At 29.3% G+C, this 19,709-nt stretch overlaps 1 protein-coding gene across 2 annotated transcripts in view; it reads right to left on the bottom strand.

The window, feature by feature from the left end:
* LOC126846651 (adenylate cyclase type 2) overlaps positions 1 to 19,709 on the bottom strand; it is an 82,025-nt gene that overhangs the window by 29,844 nt on the left and 32,472 nt on the right. The gene's annotated exons all lie outside the window — the stretch shown is intronic.

Below are 19,709 nucleotides of genomic sequence, written 5' to 3'. Positions count from 1 at the left end.
TTGTTATTTTTTTCATTGCCTTTGTGATTTCCTCATACTCGTAGGGAATTTTCTATGTTCGAACCGAATATTTGACGTTTTACTTATTGACAAGTTTGGTGGTTTTTTCTTAGTTACACAGCCGCGATGATGGTCTTAATTAATTCATCGAAGAAGACATCTCCGTCTTCTATTGTTTTACTAAACGGTATAGAAATAATAGTGCACAATATTTTTACTTAAATATTGCTGAGCAAATTGCGTATGAGCAAGTTTTATAGTACTCAAAGAAATACGTAAATTTTAACATAAGTAACAGTTGTATTTTGTACTATATACTTTCCTGTAAAAATTGCTAAATTACATTTTCTATTCGATTGGTATACTTTTTCTTTATTCAAATACATCTAAAAGTGTTTGTGTTAGTATGTATAGAAAAAGTTAGAAGAGATACTTTATGATTTATTGTAAAATGTACTCACAAACAAATTTAGATTGAGTGTTTATGGAATTACATTTCTTAAAAAAATAATTATACATATTTGAATACACAATACATTTTACTTAATTTTGTCGTTTGTTATAAAGTTAAATTAATAACTGCTTTGAGTCAATATGAAAAAGACAAAATAATACAATTAATGTTTGTTAATTAATACTAAAATAATTTCTACTTCAGTTAAATAATGCATACGTAAGTTTCAAGGTTTCAAAATATAGTTTTCTATATATTGGATATTAACTTCGATAAGTTCTAGATAGGTATAAATAATAATATTTTATGATTTTATGTTATACAAACAACAACTGAGTTTAGATTACTGTTATACTATTTCAAAAAATGTATAAAAGAAGGTGGTCAAAAAAAAAAAATGTATGAAGTCCTCTGCTTGAGAAAATCCCATCAACAGACAATTTTATTCATACGTAGAGTATTTTATTTATATATACAATAAAGTATAAGTAAAGTTTAGTTGACAACAATAATTGTAGTCATTAGCTAAATATTTTCATTTACATTTAACCCATTATATTATGCCTAACGGTGTTCGACCATGGATGTTGTAAAAACAAAACTAAATATTAATATTCCACTGTCATTTCAATAGGTGAGCCACCGTATTAAAACTAATATCTCACGATACGCCATCCACCTGCCACCTTGCCCAAAATACATAGGTGTGACTACGGTGGCTGCCGCCTGGGGGCCTGTGCTGCCACAGCGATTTTCGAATTGTGTTAAACACTTCGTAAGGGGTTTTTTTCGGCTTATTTTCGGGAAATTGGTAGTAAGGTAGCGCCGGTCGTTAGCCAAGCTGCCGTTGCGCTGAAGTCTAGATAAGCCTATACCAATAAAAAAAATCATACAATTTAAACAATGCATACCCTAGCGTCCTAATATATTTACTACTATAATAATACCCTTAGACTTGGTTTATATCTCCTGTCCAATCCATTCCAAAATATTTTATAATATTGTTCTTTCTCTCCTCGTAAACTTAACTAACCACTATATCAGATAACCCTAATTAATGAGAAATAAAAAAACACGAAAAAATTGCTATGATTAGTTCAGCTTTTATTTTCTATTCTGTTGTATTCTATATTATTTGCTGTATTTCAGAGGCTTTTAACGTCAAGATTGTGTGCCGCCGTAGGCTCGCACTTTCGGTTCTTTGATCTAAACGTTGACAGTTATGATGTTTTACCATCATGTTCAGCCTTTAGTTTATGGCGAGTAATTTTATTTGTTGTTCTATATTGTTTCCAACAAACCGTTTGAGATAAAGTGTTAGACATTTTCGCTATTATTTTTACTTTTTTTTCGAGAGAGAGAGAAATGGCCTGGAATTCGTCGCGTCATGTTCTAATACCGACCGGTGTATATTATGATTTACACTTTTATTTTTTCATTTTACGCCAGCCAACCATTTTTCAGTTGTTACAAATGTCTATTTTTCTTTTACATATTTTGTTCAAACCTCTACAGAGCGATCAATATTAATATTTACGCTCAACAACGCAACTTTGTTTACTATTTATGAAAAATAACTTTTTTGACATTTTGAATTGTTAAGTAAGCAGCTTCTATCTAAAAAGTACCACCAAATCTCGAATAGTTTTAACTTTTACTCTTAAGCCAAATGGACAACGAAATTTTACCATGAAAAAGTTTCCTTTTTTATTATTGTAAAAAATTTCAAAAAAAAATCTGGGTTGCACTCGTTCTATTTTGGAACAGTGATCTATAGAAAATGTTTTATCAATTTTAAAAATGTCTATCTTCATGTTTCAATTAATTTTGATACAACTTTAGATGGCGAAGACGTTAAAAATTAATAGAAAGATTTTAAAAAAATAATAAGGGTCTCATTTTAGACTGAAACGAACCAAAAAGTCCACTTGCCATCAGAATTCCACAGGGTTAGTCCGATGACCCCGTGGTCTGACGGAATATATACTTCATTTCTAGTGAAAGACCCAATATATACGATAGAAGAATGTATAACGGATGAGAAAATGACAATAAGCGAATACATGATAGGGATGATAGCTTATAAAGCGCCGACCAAAGAACCAAATGTGAGAAAATGGATCGAGTTGGTATTGGCAGTAAAAGCTATGTGAACGAATGTAGGAGGTAAAAAAATGTCTAAGACAATAGAGAACGATGTGAAAACGTTCAATGTTGTATAGAAATTGTGGCAATCCATTTGAGCGAATGGACACTAAGTAAACAATTTATTATTATTTATTTTTTATATTAAATTATAATTTTACACACTTAAAGAGTTCAGTGTCTCATATTGATTACAGTCATTTAAACAGAGATATAGCGTGTGTTATTATTGGTAAAATATTTAATATACAATAAAGAAAAAGTGACGAGTTCAAATATGAATATTAATTAGCACACAATGTTTTGTAGCTATGACCATCAGATTACTAATAACGTAAATTTGAATTATATTATTATGTCAATATTATATATATATATATATATATATATATAATGTTTGATTAGCCTAATACCAAGACCCTATTACATATTTATTTCACCTTTTATTTAAAGTACAAGTTTCTATATTTTCTAAATATTTTTTTTAACATAACAGGGAGCATACCCATCTGGAATAATCCCAATAATCCGGTAGGGTGTACTGAGTGTGGAAAATTCGAAATTCTCTAAACCTTCTATGGCCGTCGTAACTCTAACGTGACTTTCTCAATAAATTCACCGTTTCCTGCTACTTTTTAATGACGATGGTTTCTATTAAAAAACTACCGAGGAGATTTTATGCTCAAACACCATTATCTGGAATTTCGTTATTTTTTCAGCACAAAAATAGTCCACCAACCTTTTGAAAACCTGCAGAAATTCAAAATCTTGGAAATCATAATAGGCGATCAAGTGTTCTATTTGCCATCTATCAGCTCTAACTCCAGAATGTCTGTCAAGGACCAATTATTTATTTAAAGAATGCCAGTCCTTGGGATTTTGACTGCTTTTATTAACGGCTTCTTTTGAAAACTCGAGTCCAGCAGGGTCATCAATGCATGACATATGTATACTACACGCAATTTTAGCTGATTTATTTTTTTTAATTACCTTTGATTTCTTTTTAATCCTAAAGTTCCTAGAAAACTAAGAATAAAGAACACATTTAAGCTTCACTATTCAAATTTTAATTAGAGCAATAACACATAAACAAGATAATATGTTTGAATATAACATTATAATAATCTAACGTTTTTGAAATAATGTATAAACTATAAGATAACAAAAAAATCATAGTAACTGTACTCGTTTTTTATTGCTTCTTGACAAATATTTAAGTATTTTGTATATTATATTATTGTTTTTTTTTCTAATATATTTTTAAAGAACGCATTAACAAATTTTAATTACAATTTAATAGTTAATAATCATTTTTTCGTAAATTGTAAAATGAAATTAATCTCTTAATAACTGCAAAATAAAAATAATTATTGTACTAAATGGTTTTCAGACATATTATTATTATTTAAAAACACTTATGCCAAACAAAATATTTAAACTTATTTTACTATACCAATTAATTAATTACAATATCAGACAAACTTTTTGCGTACAACACATATGTAACACTTTTTAAAGGAACCCAAATTATGTTAAAACTCTTTAAATGCTTTAATAAATCGGTTATACTATTATGATGAATTTCTTGAAGGGTTTTTTCATCTATCACAAACGGTCCAGTCTCCTCGTCAGATAATTTTAACTCTAACTCAAAAGAAGATTGTTCTGATTGAATCATTCTAATAACTGAATTCTTATCGATCATAGTAATATTTTTTAAATACTTTAAAAAATAATGAATAATATTTAAATACATCGTAGTTATTTTGAACGGGTAATATTTATAAGTAACATAACTTAATTCATGCTTCAATACTTTAATACATTCTTTATACATAAAAACGTCGTAGTTTTCTGTGCTCGTTCGAACAACGGCTTTCATTTTTTCATAGACTGAAAAAAATAATACTTTTATCATAGTCAGCATGAATTTACATAGATATTTTGGATTAATGTTGATTTTAATGGAACCATGAATTTCAGTTAGGCTCTTCCATTCACCTTCCCACAAAACGTTGATATTCTTTAACATCGTTGTAAAATCGTGACTTTCATATCGATTTGTGTTGAAAAAATCGTCAAAAAACAAATTGTTAATGTTAAAATGATTCCTGACAAAAATAAAAGGAGGAATAAAAATCCCTTTTCCGTTTCTACTAACTAACACATCAACATTTTTCGTAATTAATAATTCATTTACTATTTTTTTTCTACCCATAGCACGTAGTGTATCGATAAACAATGGAATGAACTTTGCTCTAGATAATGAATTTGGACAATTATGAATCGTGTAATGTTCAAAAATGTTAATTATTAAATATTGATGTCGTTTAAGAATTTCAAATTTGGACAGAATCGGATTCATATCCATGATCTCTTTTCCTGTTTGTTGAATTCTTTCAAGCAGTTCGTATAATATCTCAATATTATTATTCATGTATAGAGTTGCTGCTAAAATACCGTCTAAGGCTTTGCGGTTTGTAGTTTTAACGTTCCTCAAGGTTATAATTATTGAATTTATTATAGAAACAAAAAACTTTTCAAATAAGTTTTTTGGTGAATTGACAATGCGCCTTAGAGTACTAAGACATACGACTAAATCTCTTAAAAACTCACTATTTTGACTAGTGCTTACTCTAACAGCTATTGACTCGCACTGTGTTATAATCAAATCGCTCAGTATAAAATGTTTTATAGCACTGTTAGCAAAGTGACAGTTATCCTTTTTATACAATTCCAAATTTGAGGTAATATCCTTTGAAACATGTTGCAAAAATCCCACTTCTTCATACTCATAATCGCATAAAATTTCATTTATTTTAACTACTGATTTTATGTAGGATTTTATGTTTTTTAAATTGGCAATAAAGTTTTCTAATATTTCAATATACTCAATGCACTTCTTTTTTTTTAATCCTTCGTTAATTATTTTTTCGATTTCTTTACATACAAATTTTGAGTAATTAGAATGTGCCAATATTGATTCTAACGGTTGGTCACTTTTTCGTCCAAACTTTTTTATATATTTCATTTCTCTTAGAAACACCTGCGAAAGTCCTGGAAAATTAAAACTTTCTAAAGTTTTTATAGCTTTGTTTACGCACGCTATTGTTTTTGGCTCAAAAATCTCTCCGTCCTCGTATAATTGGTGTTGGCTTTTTGAGATAAGGACTGACAAATGGAAAACTACTGATGAGATACATTCAAACATCAATATCTGGTATTTAGTCAAATTTTCAGCAATATAATCGGTCAATACATTTTTGTAAACACTTCGAAGTTCTACATTTTCATAATTATAATTTGTTGTCAAGTATTTCAAACGAGTTTTTTCTTTACCTGGAATCAATTCGATTTCTAAGACTTTGGACAACTTCAATTTTTTCAGATTAAAGTATTTTCTTTTAAAATGTCTTTTGTGTAACTTAAAATTGGCTACTATGTTATCCAATTCGTTCTTTATTTGAAAAGGGTTTTTGTTAAATGTCGTCGAAGAGCAGTTCATGATCGTAAATGCCTCGATGGAGTTTTGGACATACAATTTCATACGGGACAACTCATTCATAAAGTTATTCCTAAACGAATCCTGTTCTAATAGCACATTGATGTACAATGTATCTATTTCCCTTTGATTTATGTATAAATAAAATGACATAACTGCATTTAAAAAATTCTTATCGACGTTTACATTGAACTTTTTTGCATAGTTCAATACCGTTAATAATATATGAAGAATGATAGATCGCAATGGTTTTAATTTTAATTTTGAAATGCATTGGATGAAACTAGTTTCTTTTGGCGCAAATTTAAAATTTACCTGTGTTACATTTCGTTCTTTTTCGCATTGCCTGATGTGTTTTTCCACTACTTGTATGGTATCGATTAACCGCTTAGAATATAAACAGCACAGAGCAGTTGAGCACATGTTGGTTATACTTTTTAAATCACTTCTTTGAACGCTCCAATTTTCTATGTTTGAACCGAATATTTTACTTAGTGACATAGTTTGGTTGGTTTTCCATATTTCCACGTCCTTCAGAATGGTTACGCCGGGTATTTTTAACAATTCGTCGACGCTCACTTTTTCATTTACCACCAAATCGCTAATAGAAATTGGAAAAAAAGCACAATACAATACTGGCCAAAATATTGAAAACATGTTTAATGATTATAGTCCACATTAACTTAATTCTTTGTTAACTGATGTTATATATTTTTATCGGATTAATAGAACATGTATTTCTTTTTAATAAAAAAACACATTCTTAATGCTGGTTAAAAACTTTGGTTGTGTTTAATACGTTGTTTCGAAGTATTTTTGTTTACAGCTGTACTCACTAATTCGGGTTTATGTATGTTTTAAACATATTTATTTGTCTTTATTCTAGTGTGTCACGACAAGGTTGTACCTAAACGCAAAAATATAGTACTTATAATATTAACCTTGTTTATAATAAAAGAATTGTTGTATACTACACAAAAAAAAAATTGTCTTTATTTGTGGGTTTGAATAAATTTGACTTGCCCAAATTTATTTTGTCAAATTTGCTTACAAAGGACTAAACTACCAAACTTCCTCTCAAGTTTGTGTCCACTTGTCATTGTGCCAGTGGCTACTTAACCATAATGCAACTACAGTCAAATTTAAAACAAATACAATGTCATTATAATTAGCCATTAAAAATCTCTATAAAACGTCTAAATCGTAAACCGTCTAGGCCCTTTTAGGATGGATTACACAAAAATGCATTTCATATAGTAATTTGAATAATGAAGTAAAACGCTTAAAATTACAATTTAATTACGATAAAAAGAAACCTAATATTGCAGATTACTACATTGTAGTATTCTATTTGTAGAAATAAAAAAGTTGACAAGGGTCTCAATTTGTATCAGAAAAAAGTACAATTGCGAAGGTATTCTCAAAAATTACATATGAATACTTTTAACTTTCCAAAATAGTATTTCCAAAAAGACACTACGAATTTTACATGGTTTTTTGTTTTCATGTATTTGTAAAGTAATTGAGCTATATTGTATTTCCTATGTTCGATTATTAAAAATCAAAACTAAACAGTTATCTGAAGACAAGGTGAGCCACGTAAAAATAGATAACGATAAACTTTTAGCTTCAATATGCGATTGCATAGAAGGTATTTTTTTCAAAAGAAACTAAAAATCCTGCGAAGCTAATTACACCTACTATCCATTTGACGGCTTTTTTAGGGTATGTTTTTTGACTTGATACATGAAGATATAACAAGGTATAGAGGGATACACAAACGTAGGTATAAACGCAAAATAAAAACACATCATTGTAAGAACAATACTGTTCTCAGCACACCATCGAAGTTAAACAAATAATAACCGTATGGTACACAGGTAGGTATTTGTTATTGAAACAAACGGTTATACGAGTATAGTGCAGTGTTTGGAAAAATATTTTTATAGCATTCCAACAAAAGAAAAAAATACGCTTAGATAGCCGTTGGATGTTTTGATTATGTACTAGAAAAACGGACGAACGATTGTTGTTAGTATATATAACAAGCAAAAATCGTGACGTCCGTACTTATTGTTGTTGTCTTATGCAACGAGTGTGGCACATCATTGTTTGTCAAGTGTGTTTTACATTTGGAATTATTTATTTCTGTCCCATTCATACTCTTTGTGGTACGCGTCGACAATGCAATATATTATTCATGTATAACCGCGACCAAGACGTCTCGACCTTTTTGACTTTTCTAAATGCATATTTTATTATACACACGCGCAAGGATCGATGTTAGGCGCGCTTTTCTGCTCGAACAACACACAGTGGCAAATAGTTTTTATTATTATTAATATTTTTTTTTTAACCACACGTTACTATATTATATGTGTTCGATTCTGTAACATGAAAAATCCAAACTTGGACGAAGCACGCCGCACGCTAGCTAGATTCAGTATCCGAGACAGCGGTGGCGGTGACGTTTGCTCATCTCTCCAGTAATTCATCATACTTATGTTTCCTACGTGGCAGGCAACGCTTCACACGTCGAGCACATGCGTTTCCAGCCAATCTCCACGATATTGCAAACACTTAGATATTAAAGAAACACAACAAATGTTCTCTAACTATCGTAGGTACCTATACACGGTTTTAGGTTCCGGATTCCAGAGTGCATCCAAAACGTTCTGTAATATATTATATTATTTTTTGACTCGTAAACGCCGCACAGTCGGAGACAGACTGGATTCATCTCGAAATACAATTTCTAAAGACCTTACTCACCAGTTTGGTTTAGCACAAATAGGGTAAGCTATAATCTTTAAAAGTTAAATGTCAATCCAAATCGGTGAGTCTGCCATAAAGTCAAATAAACATCTAGGCCTCTCTACTGTTAAAAACCGGTACTGGCGAACCCAAAAACAGTAGAATTACTTTTTTAATTTTAGTGTGTTATTTTTGTAGACACCGTACTTCCGATACACAGTGAAACCCCGAGAAAATATAATTAACCCTTTCCTCAAAAGAGTGGAAATATTTTCTTTATTTCGCTTATTTAGACGTAGTTTTTGGTCCTATAGGTTATTACAACATTTAAAAATGTTTCAAACACTAAGTAAAAACATCCAAATTTGAACTTCCACGCCTTATTGTAGTAAGGTACTCTATAAATACCCTATCGATAAATATCTTAAAATTGTAATTAAGTAAAGTATTAATTTAAGCAACTACATAAAAAAAACACCAAAAATCGTCGCCATTGCAGTTGCCAACTAAAAATATAATAGTAATACGTCGGGTAACAGATTGGGAAAATACAAGTTTAACTTAAATGACGTGTAACGGACGGTGAAGTTTCGGACAAGCAGTTAGCACTTGATCCCTTTATTAACGATTCTTAAACCATTTGTGTTGCCACCGTCGCGTCGCGTCGGCTCTTAGACAATATCAATCATACGGCGTACGCAATATAAAACTATAGTGTGGACGTTCGACGATAAGCTTTGAGTTTACTATCGCAATAACTTATAATGTAAGTGTGTTTGTAGATACAAAGGGCAATTGATTATTGCGATCACGTAGACTGGTCTAAAAGAATCTTCGAGCAACTATTAAGAGCCAAGAGTGTGTTGTTTAGGGTAATACTTCACATATTATTAGTAGCTATTGATTCGTCAAAGTGTAATATCATAGAAACTGTCCTATTGGGGAAAATAAATGAATACCTCAAAAATAATAATTATTATTATCACATTAATACAACAAGAATTCGCTCAATTTTTTTTAACAAGAACCAAAATACATATATATATATTTTTTTTTTTACTGTATCTGAATCTGTCTTTAGAATTTCCCTAGTACATTGATCTCCGAGGATGTAAAACCCCTAATAAAACAAAAACTACTTGAAAATTATTCAGACGCGTCTAGTTTCTGAGTATGTATACATTAGGATTTGACGACAAAAATGATATATTTTGGTTTTTGTTCCAGATCGTATTATGTAATAATTTATTAGCAGGTTTTCAAGTACGATTAATATGAATAAATTAAATTTGGTAGTTTATACTTCCAAGAACAGTAGATAAACACGTTTAAAACAACACGTTGACAGTATATTTTTTTTAGTTTTACAATGAATTGTGCGCATTTAAGTTTAAAATTGCAAACATATTTTTCGATGTTAGCAATAAAAAAATTGTAGAATTATTACATCATAATATATAAATCTTAAGGATAATACTCATAATTTATAGGATTCAGACGCCGATAATTACTATGATTATATAATGGTTATAATGAAATTAACGAACTGTATTCTTACAACTTTCTTTAATTTTATTTAAAATAGAAAAAAAATATGTAATAATTAGGTTCGATTGTCATCAACTTTTCTGGCACTTAAAGTAAATTCAGCAGTGCTCAGGCTATTCCAAATCTCATTGTAACCATAAATAAAACTATATAATATGTATTTAGTCACCGAAATGTAATTTTCCTCGATTTTGTGTTTTTTTATTGGTCTATCCATCTCAGTGTTTTCAACATACACAGTTTTTGGTGATTCTGATGATTTTTCCAACATTTCTATTTTCATTTTATCGATTTGTGTATTAGATACATTATTTTCGATACCCAAATACGATTGTTCAGATTCGACTATTTTAATAAATACACTTCTATCAAATGTGGCAATATTCATTAAAAACAGTCTGAAGAAAGCAACAATTATCTTGTACACTGAAGTTATACCAAGCGGGAAGAATTTATTACTTATATCTAAATTATTAGATATTTCAGTAATTTCATCATCCGTTAGACAATTTGCGTCATCTGTTGCACTACTAGTTTGAATGACTACCATTTTCATTTTTTCATAGGCTATAAAATAAAATGCTTTTGTCATAATTAGTAAATAGTTAAAGAAATATTTTGGATGTATTTCATTTTTGACAAAATCTTGAATGTCTAACAAGCTCTTCAATTGACCTTCCCACGAAGCTTTGAGATTATGTAGCATTGATATACCACCTTTGTATTCTTCAATTTGAGAAGTAACTAGAATGTCAGTGAGTAAAAATGTATCAAAAGTAAAAATAAGTTTCGTCTCGAAAGTTCCAATTTCTTCGGAATTTTGTTTTATTAATTCACTAATACACTCTACAAGTGTTAGCTCGTTTTTATTGGAGACTTTACATTTGTTATTTATCTTATCAACAATCAACTGTACAAATCCTTTTTGAGGCGATTGCACTTGACAATTGTGAAATGTGAACTGCTCAGCTATGTTGGTAATAAAAATATGAAATCGTCTAAGCATTTCTAATTTAGAAACAACCTGATTATAATCGAATTGTCCGTTTCCCGTTTTTAAAGTTGCATAATTAAGTAATTCTTGAAACCACTTTTCGTTATTAAAATATAGAATTGATGCTACAAACGACTCTAAAGCTTTACGATTGGTAGGTTTTTGGAAAGGTATATTTTGTTTTGGATCTGTTAGAAACATAAAATAATCACAACATTTTTGTTGTATCGATTTGATGGATTTTTCCATAATATTGAAACATTTTACTAAGTACTGGGAAATGACAGTACTATTTGGATCTGTGGCAAGATTATAAGCTATAGACTCGCACTGTGATACTAAAAAGTCGCTTAATATAAAATGATTGATAAGGTTGTATACAAATTTACAAGTATCCCCATTCAATGAATGCAATTTTGAAATCGTATCCGCAGACGAATATTGCACGAATCCCACTTCTTCAAACTCATAATCGCATAGATTTTTATTTATTTCAACTGCGTTTTTTATGTATAATTCCATGTCTTTTAATTTGTTTGTGAATTGCTGTAGTATACGTAGTGACAATTTTACAACTGCTATTAACTCGCTAATTATTTCTTCTATGCTTCTAAGTTCAAATCTGGCGCTATTCAATTCTTGTAACTCGTTATTCATTATTTCTTGTAGGCTTTTATACTGGCTATTAATTTCTTGTAACTCGATATTAATTATTTCTTGTATGCTTTTATATTTAAATTTTGAATGAACGAAGTGTGTATTAATGGAGAAAAATCGTTCATCGCTGCTGGGATCAAACAATCTTTCGTATTTTATTACTCTTATAGTTATAGGATGAAGTCCGGGAAATTCGAAATCCTCTAACGTATCAATAGCTGTAGCAACACACGTAAGAACTTGACCTAATATCGCATCGACATTTGCTAGTCTTTTCAGTTGGCTTGTTGCTTCGACGATTATATCTATCAAATACAAAACTATTGAAACGATGGTATCAAACATGAGTATTTGGAAATTGGTGATGTTTTCCGAATAATAATCTTTTAACAAACTTTCGTAAACTTGTTGTATTTTCACATCTTGATGTTTATAAGATACAGTCAAGTGTTTCACACGAGTATTCTCTTTGTCGTGGATCAACTCAATATCTAGAACATGTGACAACATAATATTTTTCAAATTTAGATTTTCTAGTTTAAAGTGCATTTTAGTTAAATTCAAATTGGCTAAGTATTGTAATATATCATAGTCAGAATTTTCCGACAGACTTTCATCGAATGTCGACGAAGCGCAGTTCCTGACTGTGAACGCTTCAATGGCGTTTCGTATGTACATACTCATATTGTTCAACTCGTAGATCAAATGTGCACTAAGTGGTCGTCGATTAAGTAAAACATTATAAAATGGTTTCTTATTTTCGAATGTGTTTGAAAACAAGTACAATGACATTAACGCTTTCAAAAATTGCTTATCAACGGTTACGTCAACGTTTCTTGCATAATCAAATACCGTAATTAATATTTCAGAAATAATCGGGTCCTTTAACTTTGATTTTGCATTTAATATGCATTGGATATACGTACTATCCTCTGCCAATGTTTCAAAATTTACCTGTATCAACTCACGTTCTCCTTCGCATGTCTGTATGTGTCTTTCTACCGTTTGTATAATTTCTATCAATTTTTTCGAATACAAACATCCCAATGCAGTCGAACAGAATTCAGTTATAAGCTTTAATTCACTTCTTTGGATTTTCCACTTTTCCAAGTCTGCACCGTAAATTTCCCTAAGTGATTTGTTTTGATTATTTTTCCATACATACAAGTCCTTGAGAATGATCAAACCGGGAATTGTTAACAATTCTTCGGAGCTTACTTTTTCATCGTCAACTGATTCGTTAAAATGTATTGTACAAATTATCAATAACGTTATTACCTGTGTGATTGAAACCATGATGATAATATTATAGTTAACTTTACCTCCGTGATTTTTAAACTCGGGAGTTTCATGTATTCCAAGTACCAAATAAAAGTGTTAAGTGTTAAAAAAAATCGATCGAATGTAGAACTACTTGTTTAATTTATATGCTTTGTTATGAATTATTGTTTTAACAACTGTGATAAAACGCGTTGTGCCATATTTTTGTCAAAAATAAAAAACGAAAACAAGATAACCATGTTATTTTAAACTAAAAACAATATCTTGAGTTCAATAATCTAAAATAACTACACGTATTGATATCCTTGGTACCGCGTTTTACATAAATACCAAAATAAGTGTTGTAAGAACATTGCAAGGCACAAACTATCTTAAGCAAAGACATATTTAACGATAAAACGATTTTTATTATTTATTTAAAAAACAAAACAGTTACCGTTTATTATTTGTTTTTTTTAAGTCATGATTTTGTATCTACCGTTTGTAAAAAGCCCGTTCTTGGTCTTTTTATTGCTTTTATAAACGGCTTCTTTTTAAAAACACTTTTACGATAAGCTACATTTGCAGAGATTAGTGGTTTAAGAAACTCGAGTCCTGCAGGGTCCAAGAGGCCATTTATTAGTTAAATATTTGCATTTAACATTGTAATTTGATCAATATCTTGTCGTATGTATACTTCATGCAAATTTGGAGGATTTTTTTTTTTCAAAATTACCTTTCATTTCATTTTGTTTCTAAAGTTCCCTAAGTAGTTTTTTTAGTTAACAACATCTTAATGTTTACTAAACCGTGCATTGTAATAAATTATATCAGGAAACTTTACAATACAGTTTTTAGTGCCAATTTGCGGCTTAGGGTAAAAGTACACAAAAACAATGATTACATATATCGTAGTTATTTCGAACGGGTAATGTTTATAATTAACATAATTCAAGTGATACTTCAATTCGCGTTAACATTTTCCATAATTAATAATTCATTTACACTTTTGCCTTCACCCATAGCACGAATTGTGTCAAAAAGCAATGGAAAGAATTTGGCTCGATTAGATAACACTGGACAATAGTGAATCGTGTAATGTTCAAAAATATTAATTAGAAAATAATGATATCGTTTAATAATTTCATATTTGGACAGAATCAGATTCATATCAATGACTTCTTTTCCTGTTTGTTGAGTTAGGCTTTCAAGTAGTTTACAAAACATTCCAATATGATTATTCATAATTGATGCTATAATTGCATCTATGACTTTGCGATTTGTAGTTTTGACGTTCCTTGAGGTTGAAATTATTAAATTTATTATAGAAGTAAAAAAACTTTTTAATATGTATTTTGGTGAGTTTACTCTAGAGTAATAAGACAATCGACTAAATGTTTTAATACAAACAAACTTTTTTGACCAGTGCTTAAACTAACAGCTATTGATTCACACTGTGCTAAAACAAAATTTAAAACATATCAAGTTTCTGGCTAATATTTTAGTGTTTTCATAATATCTGGCCTAAAACAATTCATAGAGAATTTGGCCCCTTAAACTATTTTTAATTTATTATTTAGTTCTAGTTTGAACGTTGTGAATACAACATATCTCTTATCTCTTATCAGATAACAGCGTAACGCTTTTTATGTGCCAGAGCTAAGACAGAGCTAACCCCATTCCAATCACTAACCCCAACCCCATCCCCATTCATAACCTAAGTGCTGGTTTCAAATATGTCCTCAGATTTTTCCTATCAGCTCCTGTGTAATCTTTTTAATAGTTTGAAAAATGTATTTTAAATAGTTCATAATTTTTATAATGATGTAAAACGCTTAAAAATACGATTTAATCGTACAAGAAAACCATTCAGATCAATAAATTATGTAAAAATATTAAAGTAAACATGGCGTCAATGTCTAGCTGGATTAATAAAATACAAATGCAAGAATTTTCGCAAAAATACCATATAAATACTTTTTACTTTCCAAAATAATATTAAAAAAAAAGAAATCTCGAATTTTATACGTCTTTTTATTTAAACTTGCTGCATTATACATTCTAAAAATACAAGTTATCTTTGCAAGTTAGGTATTTTATTAGATATTTTATATTCAATTAAAAGTATCATTAATTTGTAAACATATTTTTGAGTTCGTCTTATTTATAAAGGATTAGTTGGTAATGTATAAAATAGTACACATATTCTAAGTATAAGTAAGAATAATAACTACAAACTGTATTTATTAAGACAATTATTTATAAATAGAAAATGGGAATTGCTTTACAACGATCATTAATATAAAAGTATTTCGTTAACAAAAGTAACGTTAGTCATTAGATTTGAATATCAGGCAATTGTTTTGAATATAAAACGTAAGAGATATTTGTCAGGTTAGACCAAATAGTTTTAATGTTGTTTAAATACTTAATTAGTCTGTTTAATTTTTCTCGACCGGACAAATGCTCGTTTTTTTGGTTTTTATGAAATATACTTGACTCGGTTATCTCAATTGACGACGATCCATTTTCTATGCCCAAATAAAGTTGTTCTGACTCAATTATTTGAATAAGAGCTTTTTTATCAAACGCGGTATTATTATTTAGATATTCAACAAAGAAATTAAAAAGTGTTTCGTACACTAAAGTTAATTTAGATGGAAAATATTTACTAGACATTGACATAAATGCGTCCGTTAATACATTTATATCATCATGATTAAATAAATGGTCAACGGAACTAGTTTTTAAGATTATCTTAATTTCTTCGTAAACTACAAAAACACTGGCTTTTATTATAATCAATACATATTTATAAACATTTTTTGGATTAATATCGTTGATAACAGCATATCGAATTTCATTTAAGTTCTTTAATTCACGTTGCCACGGAATTTTAAGGGTTTGAAGCATTTTATTTTGGCATTCTTCAAAAATATCGTTAATAAAAAAATGTTCAAATGTAAAATCAATCTTGTTGGCGTCTACCACGGGAATCTGAATTTTTTTTAAATTGCTATTTATTCGTTTACTTAGATATCTTATAAGTAGTCGTTCATTAGATTTGGCGTCTTTATAGTTAACTTGCAATTCTGAAATAAACGATCGAGAAAATTCTTTTTGAGGTAACGGTACTTGACAGCTATTGTGAATAGTATAGTGTTCAACAAGGTTAATGATAAAATAATGACATCGTTTCATATTAGCCATTTTAGAAAAAAATATATTCGTAATTTCGGATATATTTTCTGATTGAAGTGCGTAAGTTAAGAACTCCAAATTATATACATTTTTAAATAAATTATTATCGTTAAAATACAAAGTTATTGCCAAAATTGAATCTATGATTTTGTGAATTGTTAATTTTATGTTGTCAATTGAAAAAAGATTAGAATTCATTACGGCAACAATAAAATCATTTGAATAGAGCTGTATCGATTTTGCACAACGCACCAGAGTCTTGGAACATTCCACTAAAATCTTGTAGGATGCTGAGACGTTTAGGTTTTTTGCATGAGCTAAAGCTGATGCCTCGCACTGTAATATTAAAAAATCGGTTAGCATAAAATGCTTTATAAACGTATAAGCAAATTGGCAGTTATATTTTTTAAATATCAGTGGAATTGGACTATTGCGCGTATAATCGTATTGCACGAATTGAACCTCATTTTCAAAATCAACTTGATGTTTATTTATATCAATTGTAGCTCTAATATAGGGTGTCATATTTTTTAAATTATAAGTAAAATTGTCTAATATTTCAATATAGTCTTGTAATTTTTTTTTCCCGTTCAATTCAGCGTTAATGAATTCCGCAATTCTTTCACTGGAAAAATTGGAAATCTGAAAATGTGTATTTATTGGTTGAATGATTTGATTACCCCTTGGTCTAAACATTTTTTCATAATTTATTTTTCTTAAAGTTGTGTGGGTAAGTCCAGGAAAATCAAAACGTTCTAAAGTATTTATAGCTGCATTGACACACGGTAGTGTTTGGATTTCAACAATTTCACAGTACTCGTATAACTGGTGTTGTATTTTGAAAATAGTTTTTATCAAATAAAAAACAACTGATGAAATACATTCAAACATCATTGTCTGGTATTTAGTTAAGTTTTCAGCAAATTGACCGTTCTGTAAACTTTTATAAACTCTTTCCAGATTTACATTTTGGAAATTATAAGATACACTCAAGTGTTTCAGACGAGATTGTTCTCTACCTGCAATTAACTCAATCTCTAGAATGTTGGACAACATCAAATTTTTCGGCTTAAAGTACTCTGCTTTAAAGTGGGTTTCGTGTAACACGAAGTTGGAAAATATGCCATCGTTTGTCGTTTCAAATATATTTTCGTCAAATGTCGTCGAAGAGCAGTTCATGATCGTAAATGCTTCGATGGAGTTTTGGACATACAATTTCATACGGGACAACTTATTAATAAAGTTATTCCTAAACGAATCCTGTTCTAATAGCACATTGATGTACAATGTATCTATTTCCCTTTGATTGATATATAAATAAAATGACATAACTGCATTTAAAAAATTCTTATCGACGTTTACATTGAACTTTTTTGCATAGTTCAATACCGTTAATAATATATGAAGAATGATAGATCGCAATGGTTTTAATTTTAATTTTGAAATGCATTGGATAAAACTGGTTTCTTTTGGCGCAAATTTAAAATTTACCTGTGTCACATTTCGTTCTTTTTCGCATTGCCTGATGTGTTTTTCCACTACTTGTATGGTATCGATTAACCGCTTAGAATATAAACAGCACAGAGCTGTTGAGGATATGTTGGTTATACTTTTTAAGTCACTTCTTCGAACGCTCCAATTTTCTATGTTTGAACCGAATATTTTACTTAGTGACATAGTTTGGTTGGTTTTCCATATTTCCACGTCCTTCAGAATGGTTACGCCGGGTAGTTTTATCAATTCGTCGACGCTCACTTTTTCATTTACCACCAAATCGCTAATAGAAATTGGAAAAATAGCACAATACAATACTGGCCAAAATATTGAAAACATGTTTGATGATTATAGTTCACATTAACTTGATTCTTTGCTAACTGATGTTATATATTTTTATCGGATTAATAGAACATGTATTTTTTTTTTATAAAAAACACATTCTTAATGCTGGTTAAAAACTTTGGTTGTGTTTAATACGTTGTTTCGAAGTATTTTTGTTTACAGCTGTACCCACTGATTCGGGTTTATGAATGTTTAAAACATATTTATTTGTCGTTATTTGAGTGTGTCACGACTAGATTGTACATAAACGCAAAAATATAGTACTTATAATATTAACCGTGTTTTTACACTCGGGTCCTAATCTTGAAGCAATCAACAAACTTATAAATTTTATAACTAAATCCGACTTAATTATTAATTATTTATAAAAAATTTTCAATAAAATTAACTGTTATTTATCAATGGTTTGCTTTTTAATGTATAACAAATGTATAGTCAAATGCATTGTATTCATGGTAATCTAATTTAATGTAACCCAATGACCTTTGCTGCCGAGGATAATAACAATGAAAATATATATATACATGTTTTAATCCTAAAATAATTTTTACTGATCTTGTTGACCATACATAATATATATATATATATATATATATCAATGTTAACATGTTTTTAATACGATAAACATTAATTTCAATAATTTCTAAATACTTAACCCTTCACTGCATAATGTTCCATATATGGAACAATTATATTTATTGTTTATCTCTGCTCATGCTATACATCTTTGATGCACAATGTTCCATATTTGGTACAATTCTTTAATTAGCGTTTTCCATGAAACCAAAACTCAAAAAAAAAATGTATTTTTAAGTAGTATTAAGTACATGTATAGCATATGGTTAAAAAAAAATTCATGCAGTGAAGGATTAAATAATAAAAATATTTTTTTGTTTCCCAGTTTACCAAATTATGTAATCATTGTAAGCAACAACTGATTGATAGTGTAATACTGGTATGCTATATTTCAAAATAAGACTTGAAAGAAGATAATTTAAAAAAAATTATATACAGTTACCTATATAAATTGTAGAGTGTAAAGATAAGAAACATATTTTTTAATCACTAAACTTTAGGTATTCTATAGTATTGGTATTGAATAATTAGCAAAATAAAAAATAACTATTACAAATGTATGGGTTTTATACATTTTTTGCAAAAATATCATATTAAGGTGAACTACACTTAGTGTTAAAATGATAAAAGTGGTATAGTATAATTTTAAAATGTAGTTTAACGGAAAATTTGTTGAAAAAAAAAACAGTACAGTGGGGTGGAGGCATATTGGGTCGGAGAGGACAAAAGTCATTATTAGTACATTCATTTTTATAACTGAAATTATTATAACCTAGAAA

The sequence above is a fragment of the Adelges cooleyi genome, unplaced genomic scaffold (genome assembly GCF_023614345.1).
Source record: "Adelges cooleyi isolate 19-005CV unplaced genomic scaffold, UGA_ACOO_1.1 ACOO_flye_CR_arks_rails_tigmint_CR_PRNA_108, whole genome shotgun sequence".
Classification (NCBI taxonomy): Eukaryota; Metazoa; Arthropoda; class Insecta; order Hemiptera; family Adelgidae; genus Adelges; species Adelges cooleyi.
This window is presented reverse-complemented; position numbering and strand designations above follow the sequence as displayed.